This window comes from Phacochoerus africanus, chromosome 13, assembly GCF_016906955.1.
Source record: "Phacochoerus africanus isolate WHEZ1 chromosome 13, ROS_Pafr_v1, whole genome shotgun sequence".
Taxonomy (NCBI): Eukaryota; Metazoa; Chordata; class Mammalia; order Artiodactyla; family Suidae; genus Phacochoerus; species Phacochoerus africanus.
In genome coordinates, this window is record NC_062556.1 from 5,761,918 (window position 1) to 5,779,774 (window position 17,857).

Sequence of the window (17,857 nt, forward strand, 5' to 3'; positions counted from 1 at the left end):
GGCGGGAGAAGCGGTGTGAGTACCGCGTCTTGCACACCTGTGTCCTCCACTTCTCCAGCCTGCCCCGCGCATCTGTCTCCTAACAGCAAAGTATGTTCAAGCGCACACAAAGAGGTCTGCAAAGGGCTTTACCTAGTCATCAAGATGCCACCCCTCAAAGAATGGCATTTGGGAGTTCCCTGGTGGCTCCGTGGGTGAAGGATCTGGCGTTGTCACTGCTGTGGCTTGGGTTCAGTCCCTGGCACAGAAACTTCCGCAGGCATGGCCACGACAAAAAAAATGTTCGGCATTTGGCTGGTTTCGGGGGGCAGGGGGGGGACTCAAACCCCCTGTTGGGCTTCTGCGCAATTCCTCTAGGCACTGAACACACAGCCTTTTAGAAAAGTTGCGAGTCAGGCCCGTCCCTGCCCCCAGGCGTCCGTCTTCCTGAGATGCTGTGCGAGCCTCTCCTCCCCTGGGCTCCAGCGTCTCTGCCCAGATGCAAAGAAGTCCTGTGTCAACTCTCCCTCCGGGCCTGAAAGAACGACCTGGGCCCCCGCCTGCTTGCTGTTCATTAGGAAGCTCATCCTGGACGCTGAATGGAGCACGAAGGGGACAGAAACAAGAGCACTTCGGAGGCCAGGGTTGCTGGACTAAATGGTGGCTACAGGGATTGTGATTGGTTAAACTGTGTCCCCCCAAATATGTGTTCTGACCCCTAATACTTCAGAACAAGACCCCTCTGGGTCAAAGAGGGTCACTGCCAATACAGTGACTTCAGCCGAGCAGAGTGGGCCCCTCACCAAACATGCCTTGTGTCCCGAAAGAACTGGCCATGTGAGAACAGAGGCAGGGGGAGAAGGCTGTGCGGAGACAAAGCAAATTCTGGAAATGTGCAAAGCCAGGGACGCCAAGGCTGGCCAGCCGCCCCCAGAAGGTAAAGAGAGACAGACAAGGATCCTTACAGGCTCCAGAGGGACCAGGGCCCAGCTGCCAGCCTGACTTCAGACTCCTGGTTTCCAGAAGCTGACACCATACATTTCCTTATTTTTAATTTTTTTTATAATAGTTGACTTATAATGCTGTCAATTGCTGCTGTACAGCAAAGTGACCCAATCACACGCACACACATTCTTTTCCTCATATTATCTTTCATCGCGGTTCATCCCCAGTGACTGGACACAGTTCCCTCTGCTGTACAGCAGGACCGCGTTATCCACTCCAAATACAGCAGTTCGCACCTACTAACCCCAAATTCCCACTCCCTCCTTCTTGGCAATCACACGTCTGTTCTCTATGTCCAGCAGACTGTATCTGTGCCATATTTTATTAATGTATTATTGGCTTTTTAGGGCCTCACCCACGGCATATGGAGGTTCCCAGGCTAGGGGTCTAATCGGAGCTACAGCTGCCGGCCTGCACCACAGCCACAGCAACGCCAGATCCTTAATCCACGGAGTGAGGCCGGGGATGGAACCTGCGATCTCATGGTTCCTAGTCAGATGCGGTTTCCGCTGCGCCACGAAAGGAACTCCTATCTGTGCCGTGTTTTGGATTCCACATACAAGCGGTATCCCACGGCATGTGTCATATGTACAAGCATGTACTGGTATCATGCAGCACTATTTCTGACTGGCTTCATTTAGTAGGAGAATCTCCAGCTCCATCCGTAGTTTCTTTAAAACATTCCAACCCCACCTGCACCCAAAACCATGTGGCATGCTGTGGCCTCTGAAGAGTGGGACACACACGAGAAGGCCCCTGGAGAGGTCGCCACAGCCCAGCCTGGAAGCCACAAGCCACCTACATAGTGCTGCTTGTCCAGGGGAAGCCGTTGCAGGCCAGCCCTTCCTGCTCCCACCCTCGGGCCCCAGCCCACCTGGGGGCCTGGGCAGCATCCCAGCAGCCTCCTCTGAAGTTTACGACACCACCTCTCTGGCTCCTCCGTGGATGATGAATTCCCAGAGGAGAGGATGCTGGCCGTATCCTGCTCTGCCTAACGTGTCCTAAAGGCGTGCACACGAGTGAATTACTACCCAGCCCTGTCATCGCGCCGATGAGAAAACAGAGGCATGAACAGGTGCAGTGAACCGTCTCACCGTGGACAGAGCCAGCCTGGAGGCCGGCTTCTCTTGACCTTGAACCCAGAGCTCCTTTCCCACCCCTCCCCTCTGCCACAAGAAGGGCTGTAGAGGAGACTGTTTCTCAGAGGCGGACTGGCTGTCACAAGTCCCTGGGGAAAGCAATGTCACACCGTCTAGTGTTGGAGGAATTCTGAGACCAGGCGGTTCTCACCAAGGGACAGAGCTGTGGGCGCAGGCTTTAGCACAGGGCCAGCGGGGGGCATAGGGTCAGGGAGAAGCAACGGATTGTGGTTAAGAACACGCTTTTTTTTTTTTTTTCTTAAGAGCACACATCTTATACCCTGGGTTCGAGTCCTGGCTCTGCCCCTTACTAGCTGTGAGACCTGGAACAAACCATTCAACACTCCGTGCCTCATTTGTAAACTCTGCCTCTTATATATATATATTCATAATATATATATATAATATATATTATATATTATGGGTTATTATGAGGGTCATGTGAATTCTTGCATGTAAAGTGCTTAGCATAGTGCCTGGCAGATAGTACTATATACATATTAGCTGTCAATTTTATTTCTTTTTTTTTTCTTCGGCCGTGCCCATAGCATGCGGAAGTAGGTTCTTGGGCCAGAGATTGAACCTGCACCACAGAAGTGACCCAAGCCACAGCAGTGACAACTCCAGATCCTCACCCTGCTGTGCCACCAGGGAACGCCTTGATGTTCTTCTTATTATGAGAGATCTGAACTTAGGACAGGGCAGTTAGGCTCTATGAAAATCATAAATTATACTCCCATGATCTGAACTATGAAAAGTACACATCTATATTCAAATAATGGCATCGAAAAAAGACAAAATGCATACAATCAAACACTAGCAATGATGATCTTTGAGTGTCATGGGTTGTTATTTACTTTCTTCTGCATTTGTCATATTTTCTAGAATGATTGTGTATGATTTTCTACTCATATTTTAAGGTGTGGCATTTAAGACTCAAACTCTAAATTACCCTCTATTTTTATTTGAGGAAAACTATGTAAGTTTTGCACTTGATTTACTTTGGTTTTGTCCAATATAATAGAAAGAGACACTAATCTCCACACTAGTAGTTACATGTCTATTAAGAAGGCTCAGTGGGCGTAGCAGCATCTGTAGAGAGGAAAGGTTAATTATATAAAGATTCACTCATCAGCACGAAATTCCGCCCCTGAATAAAACTGCTGAGGTAGACATTCGGGCAGGGACCCTTGGGATGCCATCATTCCTTTCCTTCCTCCCGTGGGTCTATATTTTTGTCCCCTTTGTGCCTCCCAAGGTAAACACAAACACCAGGAAATGGCTTAATTCATGTAACTGAACTGTAAATCCTTCACATTTAATTTACTGTCTCCTTAAGCAACTATATTCAACAAAGGACACTGGCATAAAAAGTTCCCGCAGGAAATAGTCAAGCTCGGGGTGGTCATTTTTAGGCTAATGACCGCCAATCCCAAATCGTAACACAAGAGGCTAGTGCAGCACAGGCCTCTGAATTTCATGCCTTCGACTCTCCTCTTGCCCTTGGTCACTCTGGATCCCTCAAACCCCTGAATTTTATTATAGCTGTTGGCCTTTAAAAGGCCAATACCAATTTCAGCACGCGGCCCACCGCGGTCCGTCCAAAGATATCAAAACTTCAGTGATTTACGTCCAGCCCAGCACAATTCACAGCGTATCATCTGTACACAGTCAGTAGCAGGCATTATAAACCCACTGTGTGTGCAACTGAGCTTATGCCTGTAGACACACACACACACACACACACACACACACTTCTCTGGGCTTATTAATAGTATATTTCCTCTGCAATTTGTTTCAAGGAAGGGCTAAGAATGAACTTGCCTGACATCTTCTAATACAAACATTTTTTGTTTTGCAGGACCATAGATACAGGAGAGGTCACGGTTCCATTAATATCACCAGTAAAACCACTTACTATTCCCAGAGGACGCATTTGTCTTTGTCACAAAATTAAAAATGACTTCCAAACCCAGCCAGCGCTGCAGAGTGGTTTCCTGAGACCAAATTGGCTGGTTGTTGAAAGAGTGAGGAAGGGCTGCTCCAGAGGTTGCGGGTGTACCCGTGGTGCAGACACACTGTCACCAGGGACTCATGCCAATGCACAGCAACGGAGAGGTCACGCCACCCTCCCCGCTCTGAACTCTTGGAACTCAATGCAGTGACAGGAAACTGGCACAGAATATGAGGATTTCTCATCCAGTGGGCGTAGCTGGGCTGCCATCCTTCAGGACAACAGGCAGGCTTGGCCACAAGGAGAGATCGAACAGGGAACCTTTGCTCAGAATGATTCTGCATCTACTTATGAAATGTGTTTTTCCTTTTGAAATCGGTCATCACTTTAGCACATCAAGACCCACAGACCTAGAGGTCCGAGCGTGCCAATCCTCCTTCCACTCCATCTCCCAATGGCACCACGGAGGTGTTCTTCTAACTGCGTTTGGGGCAAGGGAATGACCCAAGGAATGAAGGTAGGGAGCTTTTCTGACTTGAAGAGGAGCTCAAGAGTAAAAACATCTTGGTTCCTCGCACCTGTTTATTCCCATGATTTTCATAAACCCTTTCTTGATTTCCTTTCCCTTTAATTTCATTGTCCTTACCTCTAAGCCTGGGTCATGAGGACTCCTAGTTATTTCCAAGAAAGATGAGATTTAAATTTGCTGAGGATGAAGTGAAGAGGATAAGAAACTAATGAATCGCTCCCCTGAAAAGGATTCTATCTAGACGTGCAAGTTTTCACATCAAGTCTTTGTGTTATGAACCATACCTGGCGCTCAAGGACAGTCTGTTAACTGGTGAAAATTTTCATTTGAAATAAGAGGGAAAAAAAAAAAAAGGAAGAGGCAATTTCCTCTTGACTTTTACTGCCCATCAAAGCCTTTGAGAATTCACAACAGAGCTTTGGAGAAGCCACAAGAAAGGTGAAATAGCTATGCTAATATTAGATAAAATAGACTTTAAAACAAAACAAAAAAATGTTGCTAGAGATAAAGAGGGCATTTAAAAAATAATGACAGGGTCGATCCAGCAGGAAGGTATAATAATTATAAATATACATGCAACTAACAACAGAGCACCAGAATATGCAAAGGAAAAAACGGACAGAAATGAAGAGAAATGGAAGACTCAACAACAATAGATGAGGATTTCAATATCTTTCAATAATGGACAGAACTAGACAGATGATCAAAAAGAAAATAGAGGACTTGAACAACACAGATAACGAACTAGACCTAACAGACATAAATAGAACACTCCACCCATCGCAGCAGGATAACAATTCTTCTCAAGGACACATGGAACATACAGGATAAACTATATCCTAGGCCACAAAACAAACTTCAATAAATTTAAAAGGATAGAAATAATACAAAGTATGTTCTCTGACTACAGCGTAATGAAATTAGAAATCATTAAGAGAAAGAAACTAAGGAAACTCATAAATAGGTAGAAATTAAACAACATACTCTAAGTAACTAATCAATCAAAAAAAAAAAAGAAAATTATAAAATACTTTGAGAAGGAAGATGTAGACACATGTACCAAAACTTATGGGATGGAGCCCAAACAGTGTTTATAGGGAAATTTACAGTGGTGTGCCTATATTGAAAAGTGAGAGCCAATTCCAAATCAATAACCTATTTTCCACCTCAGGATTCTAGGTAAAGAATAGCAAACTAAACTTAAAAGAAGTACAAGGGAGGAGATGATAATAAAGATTCGAGTGGAAAGGAATGAACTAGAGAACAGAAAAACAAAAGAAAAAAAAAATCCATGAAACCGAAAGCTAGTTCTTTGAAAAGATGATCACAACGGATAATCCTTTTGCTACACAAGCCACGTAAAAAGGAGAAAAGACTAATTAATAAAATCAGAAAAGGAACAGTAGATATTACTATTGATGTTACTGAAATAAAAGGCATTATAAAGACAGTATAATTGTATGCCAATAAATTAGATAGCAGATGAAATGGACAAGTTCTTAAAAAGACATAAACTACTAAAACTAAGCAAGAAACCGACACCCTGAATATACCTGTAAGTAAAAGTACTGAATCAGTAATCGAAACCCTGTCCATAAAGAAAAGCCCAGGCCCAGTGAATTCTACCAGACATTTAAAGAACTAATAGCAATTCTTCACCTATTGTTCTTAAAAAAGAGAACAGGAGGGAAAACTTCCCAATTCATTCTAGGAGGCCAGTATTGCCCTGATACCAAAATCAAAGACATAATGTGGAAACTACAGGTCAATATCGTTCATGAATATGAATGCAGAAAAACAACACATTCCCAGCAAACCCTTCACAAAAGAATTATGCCCCATGACCAAGTGGGATTTGTTCCAGGAATGCAAGATTGATTTCACATCCAGAAATCAGTCAATGTCATTAATATACCCTATCAGGAAAACAAAAGCCCCAAACCGTAAGTTTCTTTCACAAGACGCAGAAAAAGCATCTGACAAAATACCAGCCCCTTTCATGATAAACACACTCAACCAACGAGGCATGTATCAAAAAACCTAACAACGAACATCGCACTTAACAGTGAAAGACTGAATGCTTTCCCCTGATGAGGACCTAGACGAGGTTGTCTGTCCGCTCTCAGCACTTCTGTTCAACACTGTGCTGGGGTTCCGTGCCTGTTCTGGCTATCCTACTAAGTAAGGCTGCAGTGCACATTCCAGCTTGTGCCATTAGGCACGAAAAAGAAATAAAGGGCATCCAGATTTGAAAGGAAGAAATGTTCTCTATTTTCAAATGACATGATCTTGTATATAGAAATGCCTAAGGAAGCCACCAAGAAACTATTAATTGGACCTAAAAATTGAGTTCGGCATGATTTCAGGATTCCAAATCAATATACCAAAAAAGAATTATATTCTACATACTCGCAGAAAACAATCTGAAAATGCAAGTTGAAAAAATTCACTTATAATAGCCTCGAAAAGAATAAAATACTTAGCAATATTTTTCAAAAGAAATGTAAAACTTACATCTTGAAAAGTGCAAGAACATTGTGCAAAGAAATTAAGGCTCTAAAAAAAAGAAAAGCATTCTGTGTTCACGAGGGAGAATGCTTCCTCTTGTTGAGATGGCAGTGCTTCTCGAATTGCTCTACAGATTCCACGCAATCCCCATCTGAACGCCAGCTGACTTGTGTGTAGATACTGAGAAGCTGATGCTAAAATTCAGAATTGAAAGGGACCCTGAAGAGCCCAAACAATCCTGAAAAAGAACAAAGTTGGAGGATTTGTGTGTCTCGATTTCAAAGTTACTACTAAGACTATAACAACAGCAGTGAAGCCAGGGTGGTCCTGGCATAAAGACAGACGTGCAGATCAGTGGAGGGAGACTAAGAGTCAGAAAGAAGTCCACGAGTCCACGGTCAGCTGGTCTTTGACACATCAGTCTTTTCAAAATTTAAAACTTTTGGGCTTTGGAGAATACTGCTGAGGGCGTTCCCCTCGTGGCTCAGCAAAATAAAGCCAACTAGTATCCACAAGGATGCGGGTTTGATTCCAGGCCTCCTTAGTGGGTTAAGGATCCGGCACTGCCATGAGCTGTGGTGTAGGTCCCAGATGCGGTTCGGATCCAGCATGGCTGTGGCTGTGGTGTAGGCAGCTGTAGCTCTGATTCGACCCCTACCCCCAGAAATTCCATATGGCACAGGTATGGCCCTAAAAAGCAAAAAAAAAAAAAAAAAAGAAGAAGAAGAAGAAAAATACTATCAACTATCAACAAAGTGAAAAGAATGCACAGAGAAAATATTCACAAATTATGTATCTGATAAGGGACTTGTATCTAGAATATATAAATGTTTATATATATATCCAGAACATTAAGATCTAGATTATATATAGAGAGAGAGTATCTAAATTATAGCTCTAAATGATATGTCTAGAATATATTTAGAATATGTATTTAGGATAATTATATAAAATATATTAATATATTAATAACAAAAATTGAACTCTTACCAACTCAGTAACAAAGACAACTAACCCAATTAAAAAAAGGGAAAAGGGGAATTCTCTTTGTGGCACAGTGGAAACGAATCTGACTAGGAACCATGAGGTTGAAAGTTCGATCCCTGGCCTCGCTCCATGAGTTAAGGATCTGGCATTGCTGTGAGCTGTGGTATACGTTGCAGACGTGGCTCAGATCCTGCATTGCTGGTAGCTGTAGCTCCGATTCGACCCCTATCCTGGGAACTTCCATATGCCGCAGGTGCAGCCCTAAAAAGGACCAAAAAAAAAAAAAAAAAAGAAAGGAAAGGAGAGAAGAGAACAGGGACAGTATTCCAGGTTCCCCTCTTCCTCTTACTTCATCTGTGAGTTTGCTCCTTGAAATGTGGCCATCTAGGGGCAGGCAATCTGAATAATCTATCATTTTGACCTAGTGTCCAGCATAGGCTGAGCACATGGCACACAGTCAATAGATGTTTATGGAGAAGATAGTAGATGAAGCATTAAAAAAATGAAATTAGGGTGCATTATGCAGTCAGCTCCTTGAGAAAGCACATCCATGGACTCTAGGTCTACCTGCATAGGCAGCGCAGGTACCTCCCCCCAGGAAACATTCCTGTTGATTAGAGGAAAAAGTAAGTACTAAATTCTGCCTTGGAGAAGGAGAACAAAATTTTAAACTTATGGCTAGTTCTAAATAAGTTAGTTGATGATCTAGGTAAGAGTGGAGGGTGGGGTAGATGATATGCCTGACTAGCCTCTTAAGTCCAGGAAGGCAACCAAGGTCTCAGATCTCATGCTTCCTAGAAACTTGCTCACTGGGTCTTCACACAAGATGCTTAGATGATTCCTGGGCTCACAAAGTGGATGACCTCAGTCACATTTTCATCTTCATCAGTGAAAGCATCTCAGAAGGAAAGAAAGAAACAAGCTAGGAAGGAAGGTAAGAAGGAAGAGAAAAGGGAAAGGAAGAAAGAATGGATGGCTGGATAATGGAAGGATGGATGGATAATAGGAGAATAGATGGATGGATGGCTGGATAATGGAAGGATAATAGAAGGATGGATCGATGGATGATGGAAGGATGGAGGCATGGATGATGGAAGGAAGGAAATGAAACAGAAATGAAGGAGAAAGGAAGGCAAGCAGCTCTGATGGAAAGACTACAACTCCTTCTACTGCCAAGATTCTGGGCCATGTCCCAGGTCCTGTTATCCCCAGTTCTGCCTCTAAATCATAAAACCCTAAATCTGTTAAGGGACTCGTATGGTACCCTGACACTGCCTCTCGTGTTACAGAAGAGGAAACTGAGCCCTAGAGAGAAGGTGAGACCTTCCCACAGCACAAGAATAGTATGAACGGCTGAGCCAAAGCTGAATTCAGGTCCTGGGCCTAGAGAGGATTCTGCACCACACCAAAGTCTGGCCATGACCCTCCTGAATGACTTGGGAGTGATGATTTCACCTTCAAATACCCAACCAACGTGATGGAAGGAAGGAAAGATGGTGCAGAGACAGGGGTAAGGTGGGATCTTCTGGCAGAACTTAAGAGACACGAAACGACAGCCTGATGAGAAACTCTGTTAATATTGAGCTTGAGTCACTGGACCCTCTCTCTCCTGTATGGTCCTGGGAACTCTGGGGTCTGTGACACAACCACTTCAGGACCAAGAGCGGCCAAACCAGAGAAAGTCCCTCTTTGACGTCTAGAAAAGAAAGCCCTTCCAAGAGCACAGCCCTCCTCCAGTGCAGGGGGTGTCCAGTCACTGGGACACCCGTTCTCCCAGAGGGCAGCTTCCAGGTTCCCAGCACAACGTCCCCTCCAGGGTCATGTGCAATGGGTGTTGGGAGCCAGGCTTCTGCTGAGGTTGGCACTGCCACCTTGCAACGCTCTGGACTCAGCTTCCTCTAGAAAACGTGACAAGCACTTTCCGATCCCCAAGCACGTGGTTTGCTAACATTGACATGAAACACTGGCACGGAGGGCAGCCCACTGACATCCCTCTCGGGGCTGGGCAGCAAAGGCTGATGTGGGGGGGGGGGGCGGGGGGACGAGGGATGCGATGCCGTAGAGGCGGGGGCAGCTGAGATGCCGGGCTGTGTCTGGAGGGGGCCGCCCCTGCTTGCTGCAGCCAGCGGCTGCCCAGTGGGAATCCAGGCCAGCGAGACTAGAGTTTCCAGTTTTTAGTGATAAGTAGGAAATCAGATTTTTCTGTGAACTCCTCCGATTATTAAATATTGGCAACCAAAAGCACTGCGCCTGCCAATCAAAACGTATGTCAGCTGGATCTGGCCTGAACGCTTCCAGGCTGCAACCCAGCACCGCCCGCCTGCTCCATTTCGTTCTGCACAAAAAGACTGAAGGGAGCTGTGGGGAAGCCTGGCAAGGCCATGCGGGCAAGAGCAAATGCCACAGAGCCAAGTGGATCTGGGTCCAAAGCTAGCTTGGGGAACTTACAAAGTATGCAAGCTCCATTGTGGTACTGAACTTCTCCGACTTTCCCGTCAAAGGAGACTGATAAAAGAATTTATCCCATCGGGTTTGAAGGATGAAATGAGATGCTATATGGCAATGAACCTCAGCAAGATTATCAATAAATGATAGTGACCAGGTCTACCCCAATCACAACAGTGGAAAGGCCCCAGTGCAGCATCTTGTCCAATCCCACCAGGTAAGCACCTGTGCTGGCCTTGAATACCTAGACACACGGGGAACTCACCACCTGTCAGTTCATCCCACTGCGGGCGAGCTTTTACACGTTAGAAAGTGTTTTCTTAGGTCAAGCTGCAATCTGCCTGTCCTGACGGCCTTCATTCTTCAACAGCAGCTCTGCCATCCGGGATTATAAAGATGAAGTTTAACCTCCTTCCCACGCAGGAAACCTTTGAAGGAGACACCCACATCCTTGTGTCCCCTAGTTTCCTTTACTTTTGAATCTCTCTCCCTTTTTTTAAATTCTTCACTTTTTAAACATTTCAGTTCCTTGTCAATGACAACAACAAAGCCATCCGACTGCTTAAGGCTCACAGCCCTATGGGGCAGGTACCCGCTTTGCAGATGAGGAAGATGAATCTGGCAAGGGTTGAGCAACTGGCTTGGAATTCCCGTTTCCATCGTCCCTCTTGAAGCGCCAACTCAAGAGTAAGACGGCGCCACCTTCACTCTGACCCCCGGGCGGTTACTGACACGCTCCACGCTGCGTTCATTCTCTTGGCAAACGCGGTGTCCGCTGAAGCCTTTCCCACGTGTGCCCTTCCGACCAGCGCCTCCCCTGCCGACCGAGGGTGGCGGGCGGGCTCTGCAAGCTAAACGCAGTCCTTACCACTCACTCCTGTCCCCTCTCACATCCCAGGGCACAGGTCGAGTCAGTTGGAAATTTGGGGGATGGGGACTCAGTCCCATGATATGCGAGTTGTTGCTCCCAGATCTGGCTCCTGCGTGCGTCCTCAATTTGCTCCTCAAGGCCCAGGCGGCCACGGGAGACCAAGAGAAATGAAACACCCCCTCCCGTTTCTTCCAGGGAGCAAGCATTTCCGGGCACCTCCAGCATGGCTGACCCATCAGGATGAGCCCCTGGTCACCCCACAGAGCTGGGGAGGGGAGTCCGAGCGGAAGGAGGTCAAGCCTCGTTTGGGGGGAGCCTCGGGAGCTTCCCATGTTTAACTTGATGCACAAGAGCTGGGGGCGAGGCAGGGTGTCCCCGGCAGAGCATCCCTCGTCTGTGCCTTTCTTACTGCTCTCTTCCCACAGGGCTTTGCAACAGGGTTCGCTGGAACCTGTCTTACTTGCCCTACCAACTGAAGGCCCCTGAAAGGTGGGGGGAACCCCTTTGCACTTTCTGCCCAGCGCAGCCACAGTGGCTTTCACCACAGCAGTCCTTACCCAATAGGCCCCTTAAGCGTAGGCACATGGTATTACCTCACTGGATCTCCTGACAACCCCCAGTACCACACTTCTTGTTTTGCAGATGAGGAAACTGAGCCTCTAAGATGGTAACAGGAGCCACCCCGGTAGCACAACAGTAAACCAGACCGACTCGCAATCCAAGGGTTTTAGATACATGAATTCCTGAGGACAAGAACCGCGCTGCCTCTCCACTGTGTACTGGTTATGTGACTAGTTCTGTTTTGTGACTAGTGCTCTGGGCAGTTACCTAACCCTTCTGTGAAAAGGAGATGAAGACAATGGCGTGACATCATGGGGTTTTTGTGAGAATGGAATCGCTACCAGATGCGGGTGCCTCGCACAGCACGGACCCCGCGGTAAGACCCAAGCATGAACCGTTCTTCTGATTTCACAGTCTGTAGAGAGTTGAAGCCTTCCATGTAGCGCAACAGGGACGGGAATCCAATGGGAACGCAGGATCGTGTTGTTTCAAATTAGTGTATTAACTGATATTTGATGAAGGAAGGAAGGGAGGGGTGTTGATCGCATGAGTCACCCATTGTGAAGCACGGTTAGCCCAGAGGACAGCAGCAGATGACAAAACAGCACACACGGTAAACCGTAAAGGGAAGACTGAAGGGGGTTTGAAACACAAAGACCAAAACAGGGCCCCTCTCTGTCTCCAGGCAGGGCTGGCGCTTCAGAACCATTATTAAAGAAAGTTATGAAATGTCAGAAACGTAAAGCCTTTTCAGCTTAAGGGGATTTCTTCTGAAAAAGTCCCCTGCTCGTTTTTCTTTAAAAAAAAAAAAAAAAAAAAAAAAAAAGTGACACCAAGGAGATTTTTCAAATCCTTAAAACTATGACGTTTTGATGGACTGTTTTCCATACGTCTCATGTGTCAGGGGAAAATGAGAGGGTAGGGTCGATTTTACTGGCCTTTTATTTGGGCTTCACTGCCATTTTGAGATTTCATAATTCTACCTCAACCACTAATTCTTCCAAGCCTTAGGTCATGTCCAAGTGGCTTGTGCAAGAGTGTGTTCGTTCTGATTCTTCTGAGGACTGGTTAGTTTACTCAGTGCTGGCTGATAGGCACTTGTGTGACTGCTAGCCAAGCAGTGGCCCAGGAGAGCGTGCATGTGACAGTTTCCTGGTCTGGAGCCTACAGAATGTCAAGAAATGCTCTCTCTCTCAAGGAATGACCTGAGCATTTAATTGGCAGGTACCATCTAGAACTACGGGTGAAATTTCTAGAACATGCCAGCTGAACTCAGGGCTTGGGATGGGGGCTGAGAAAAGAAGGGCCGCTCCCGACTGCCAACAAACCCACCACCAGAGTGGCTCCTGTCCCAACCGCATGTCAGGGATTCCTGCAGTCAAAGTCCCTTGGTTTCTGAGGACAAAAATGTTTCTAGAAGAGAAATGTGCAGCAGTGGGCTTCCAGCTACCAAGAATGTCTTCCATGAGATTCTCATGTGGTTGGAAAGGAGAATGGCTAAGAGTTAAGTTACCCTTCTCCAGACTCTCGCCATGTGATCCCAACCAGCTGGTCCCCCCGCCCATGATGGACGGAACAGATTCCTCCTTCCCGCCTCAGCCCCAGAGGGGCCCAGCGGCCAGGCTGCAGAGGGCTCTGTTTCTGAGGGAAAAAACGGCAGCTCCGACCAACCATGGGGTCGGTGTGTGTATTTGAAATCTGGGCAACACTGGCGTCCCCTTCTTCACACCGTCATCAAAATGAAAAAACAAAACAAAACACCCTGCAAAACCTGACCTTGTACTAGATTTCTGATGACGCCGTATGCAGTTTCCATCGAAATTCCTAGGAAAATTCCTAGGATTTTTTTTTTATAAGTTTTATTAAAGTATAATTGACTTAACAGTATGGTGATACCTTCTGCTAGTCAACAAAGTGATTTAGTTATGGACACACACATCTGTTCTCTTGCAGAATATGGATTATCACATAGATTATCACAGACTATCGGGTAGAGGCCCCTGTGCTATACGGCAGGTCCCCGTGGGCCAGGCATTCCCTGTGCCTCAGTGTGCGTGTGCCAGCCCCAGCCTGTCCCTCCCCACCCCCACCTGTCCCCTTTGATGAGCAGAGGTTTGTTGTCAGAGCTTGTGAGTCTGTTTCTGCTCCACTAATAAGTTTATTTGTATCCTTTTGAAATGCCACATTCTTTACAAAGGTTCAGAACTGTACGTAAGACTGAACCAGGAAAAAAATAGAAAACATGAACAAACCGACCACAAGTACTAAAATTAAAACTATAGTTAAAAACTGTCAACAAACAAACATCCAGGACTGGATGGCTTCACAGGCAAATTCTACCACACATTTAGAGAAAAAACTGTTTCCAAAAATGGCAGAGGAAGGCACATTCCCAAACTCATTCTCTGAGGCCACCATCACCCTGATACTAGAACCAGATAAAGATGCCACAAAAAAGAAAATTATAGGCCAACAACATTGATGAATACAGATGTAAAAATCCGGAGTTCCCCTGGTGGCTCAGTGGTTAACGAATCTGACTAGGAACCATGAGGTTGCGGGTTTGATCCCTGGCCTTGCTCAGTGGGTTAAGGTTGCAGACACGGCTTGGATTCCATGTTGCTGTGGCTCTGGTGTAGGCCGGCGGCTACAGCTCCAATTAGACCCCTAGCCTGGGAACCTCCATATGCTTCGGGTGTGGCCCTAGAAAAGACAAAAAAAAAAAAAAAAAGATGTAAAAATCCTCACCAAATCCTACCAAACCAAATCTAACAGTACATTAAAAGGATCATACACCATGATCGAGTGGCATTTATACTAAGGATGCAAGGATTTTTCAATATCTGCAAATCAATCAGTGTGATACAGCACACAAATTAAAGAATAAAAACCATATAATCACTACGAAAGATGCAGGAAAAGCTTTTGACAAAATCCAACACCCAGTTCTGATAAAAACCCTCCAGAAAATGTGCACAGAGAGAACCTACCTCAATAAAGGCCATACATGACAAACCCACAGCTAACATCGTTCTCAATGGTGAAAAGCTGAAAGAATTTCCACTAAGATCAGGAACAAAATAAGGATGTCCATTCTCACCCCTTTTTTTCCCGCACACCTGCAGCATCTGGAAGTTCTCAAGCCAGGGATGGAACCCGTGCCACAGCAGCAACCCGAGCCACTGCAGTGGCAACACCAGGTCCTTAACCTACTGAGCCACATGGCAACTCTTAACTCTTGCCACTTTTATTCAGCATAGTTTTGGAAGTCCCAGCCATAGCAATCAGAGAAGAAAAAGAAATAAAAGGAATCCAAATTGGAAAAGAAGTAAAGCGGTCACTTTGCACCTGCAGATGACATGATACCATACATAGATAATCCTAAAGACGCCACCAGAAAACTACTATAGCTCATCAATGAATTTGGTAAAGTTGCAGGATACAAAATTAATACACAGAAATCTCTCGCATTTCTATGCACCAACAATGAAAGAGCAGAAAGAGAAATTAAAGGAAACAATCCTAGGAATTCTTTACAGAAAATCATTTGAAATAGAATTCTGCAAATGCAGGTCAGCCTCAGACTGCTGCCATTTTAAGAATCCCCCCTGGGTTTCCAGACGCACAACCCAGAGGCTGCGAGTCCAAACTATTCAGTCCAACGTGTTCATCCGTCTGCTGGGCAAATCCATCAGGCAGTGATGTGAGAAGGATGCCAAACATTATCTGTCACCTGACCTGCCTGTGCTGGCTGCTTGCCGGGGGTGCAAGGCGTCTGTTACGCTTGCTTCTCAACAATTTTGGGCTCAGACAGCATCAATCTTAGTCCCTAAGACCAAAACCTTGGAAACTCAGTTTTACTGAAGCGTTCATGCTGGAATAAACGTGGGCTTCAGAAAGTAAGTGGGAGGAGCCACGTGTTGGGGATGGAGGTGGGGGGCGGGGATGAGTACCTGGTGACAACTGGCTTTTATTTATTGGCCATACCCGCAGCATGTGGACGTTCCCGCCTCAGCAGTGACAACACCCGATTCTTAACCACTAAGTCACCAGGGAACCCCTACAACTGACTTCTAAAACCAGAGAAGATGCTGCACATCGACCAAGCAGTATAACAGGTAATGTCATAAATTTGCCAAGAAATCCACATTTAAAGAATTCAGCTAACTTGTGGCTACGAGGTTTGAGTTGGTTTTCTTCTATAAAATGTAAAATGTTTTGGCCTGTTTTTCCTTGGAGGAGGATTTCGATAAATGGAAAAAAAAAAGTTTCTCTGTAAAGTTTCTCCCGCAGAAATATGACAATGACGCCACTGAAAAATGTTTACAGGCTTTGTTCAGCCTCTCTTTCACTGTGCATGTCCTGGTTCCGACCTGCATGGCCTGTTGACCTTGGTGGCATCTGAAAGCACCAAGACCTCGGCTCAGTTTGGGCTGGAGGGTGACCTCCTTCATGCATCACCGCGTGGAAAGGGCGAGACAATGTGAATAAATCTGCAGATTGCTACTTTCTTCCCAGTGTCCCTCGTGTGTGTGTGTGGGGGGGGCACGCCTGAGGCAGGCAGAAGTTCCAGGGCCAGGGATCAAACCCACACCACAGCAGCAACCTGAGCCACAGTGGTGACAACACCAGATCCTTAATCCATTAGCTACCAGGGAACTCCCCAATGCCCCTGTTTGTTTCATGGTCCTGCTGATTGGCCCTGCCATGCAATATGGGCAAACTGGACGACAAATACCAAGCGCTCAGTCACCACCCAACTCAGCAGCTCAGTGCTGGAGCAGAACATCCAGGCTCACAGAACCACAGTAAACCACAGTGGTTGGGGGCTTGGTGGGGACTATCGGAGGCACCTTTTCACTCCCTGGAAAGCCTGGCTTTTTGACAACAGCTTTTATTTTATTAATTTCCTTCTTTGTTGTTAAAAAACCAACTTTTTGTTGTTCTTTTCAGGGCCACACCTACTGCACCTGCAGCATATGGAGGTTCCCAGGCTAGGGGTTGAACTGGAGCTGCAGCTAACCGGCCTACACCACAGCCACAGCAACGTGGGATCCAAGCCACCTCTGAGACCTACACCACAGCTCATGGCAATGCTTAACCCACGAGCGAGGTCAAGGATCAAACCTGCATCCTCATGGATACCAGTTGGGTTCTTAACCTGCTAAGCCACAATGGGAACTCCCAATAGCTATTATTTTAAAAAGTGAAACCTGTTCATTCAAAAATCCTCCTCCCAAATCTACTAGTTGGGGGTCCCAGAAAGGGATCAGACCCTTGAAACACACTCATATGTATTTTACATATATGTGGATATAATGTATGTGGGCACTTACCCCCTGAGTGAGGCCAGGGATCAAACCCGCATCCTCATGGATACGAGTCAGGTTCATTACCACTGAGCCACAACGGGAACTCCCATATGCCTTTTCAAAAGATGCCTCTCATGGTGTTTCTTATCATTACAGAAAACCAAAATGAGATGCCAACACATCTGGCAGATGCTTACCAGGGGCAGAAATCCTCCAAATGGAATAGCATATTCTCCAGTAAATATTCAAAAACAATGAATGATGACCAGGGAATACAGCCAGTAAGGAACCACAGCTCCGCATTAGGAACGGGCTGGAACGAGACAATCCTGAGGCACCAGTGGCAAGTTTTGTGCCCTGAATAAAACGAAGCCTGCAAATTTGTAAGCATTCAATAAAAACGACAGCCCAAGACCAAATTTCCTCAGCAACAAAATTAATACAAGAAGGAAAATAGGACATGCATACAATGTTAGGCTGCTTGGAAGTTACAACTGCTTAATGAATTGTGTCACAGCTAACTTGGATTTTAATAAAGTGTCACGAGGAGACCCACGTCACTCTACC

At 45.9% G+C, this 17,857-nt stretch overlaps 1 protein-coding gene across 1 annotated transcript in view; it reads right to left on the reverse strand.

Annotated features, from left to right (window-relative positions):
- The window catches only part of FLT1 (fms related receptor tyrosine kinase 1), a 173,596-nt gene that overhangs the window by 123,730 nt on the left and 32,009 nt on the right, over nt 1–17,857 (reverse strand). The window lies entirely within an intron of this gene.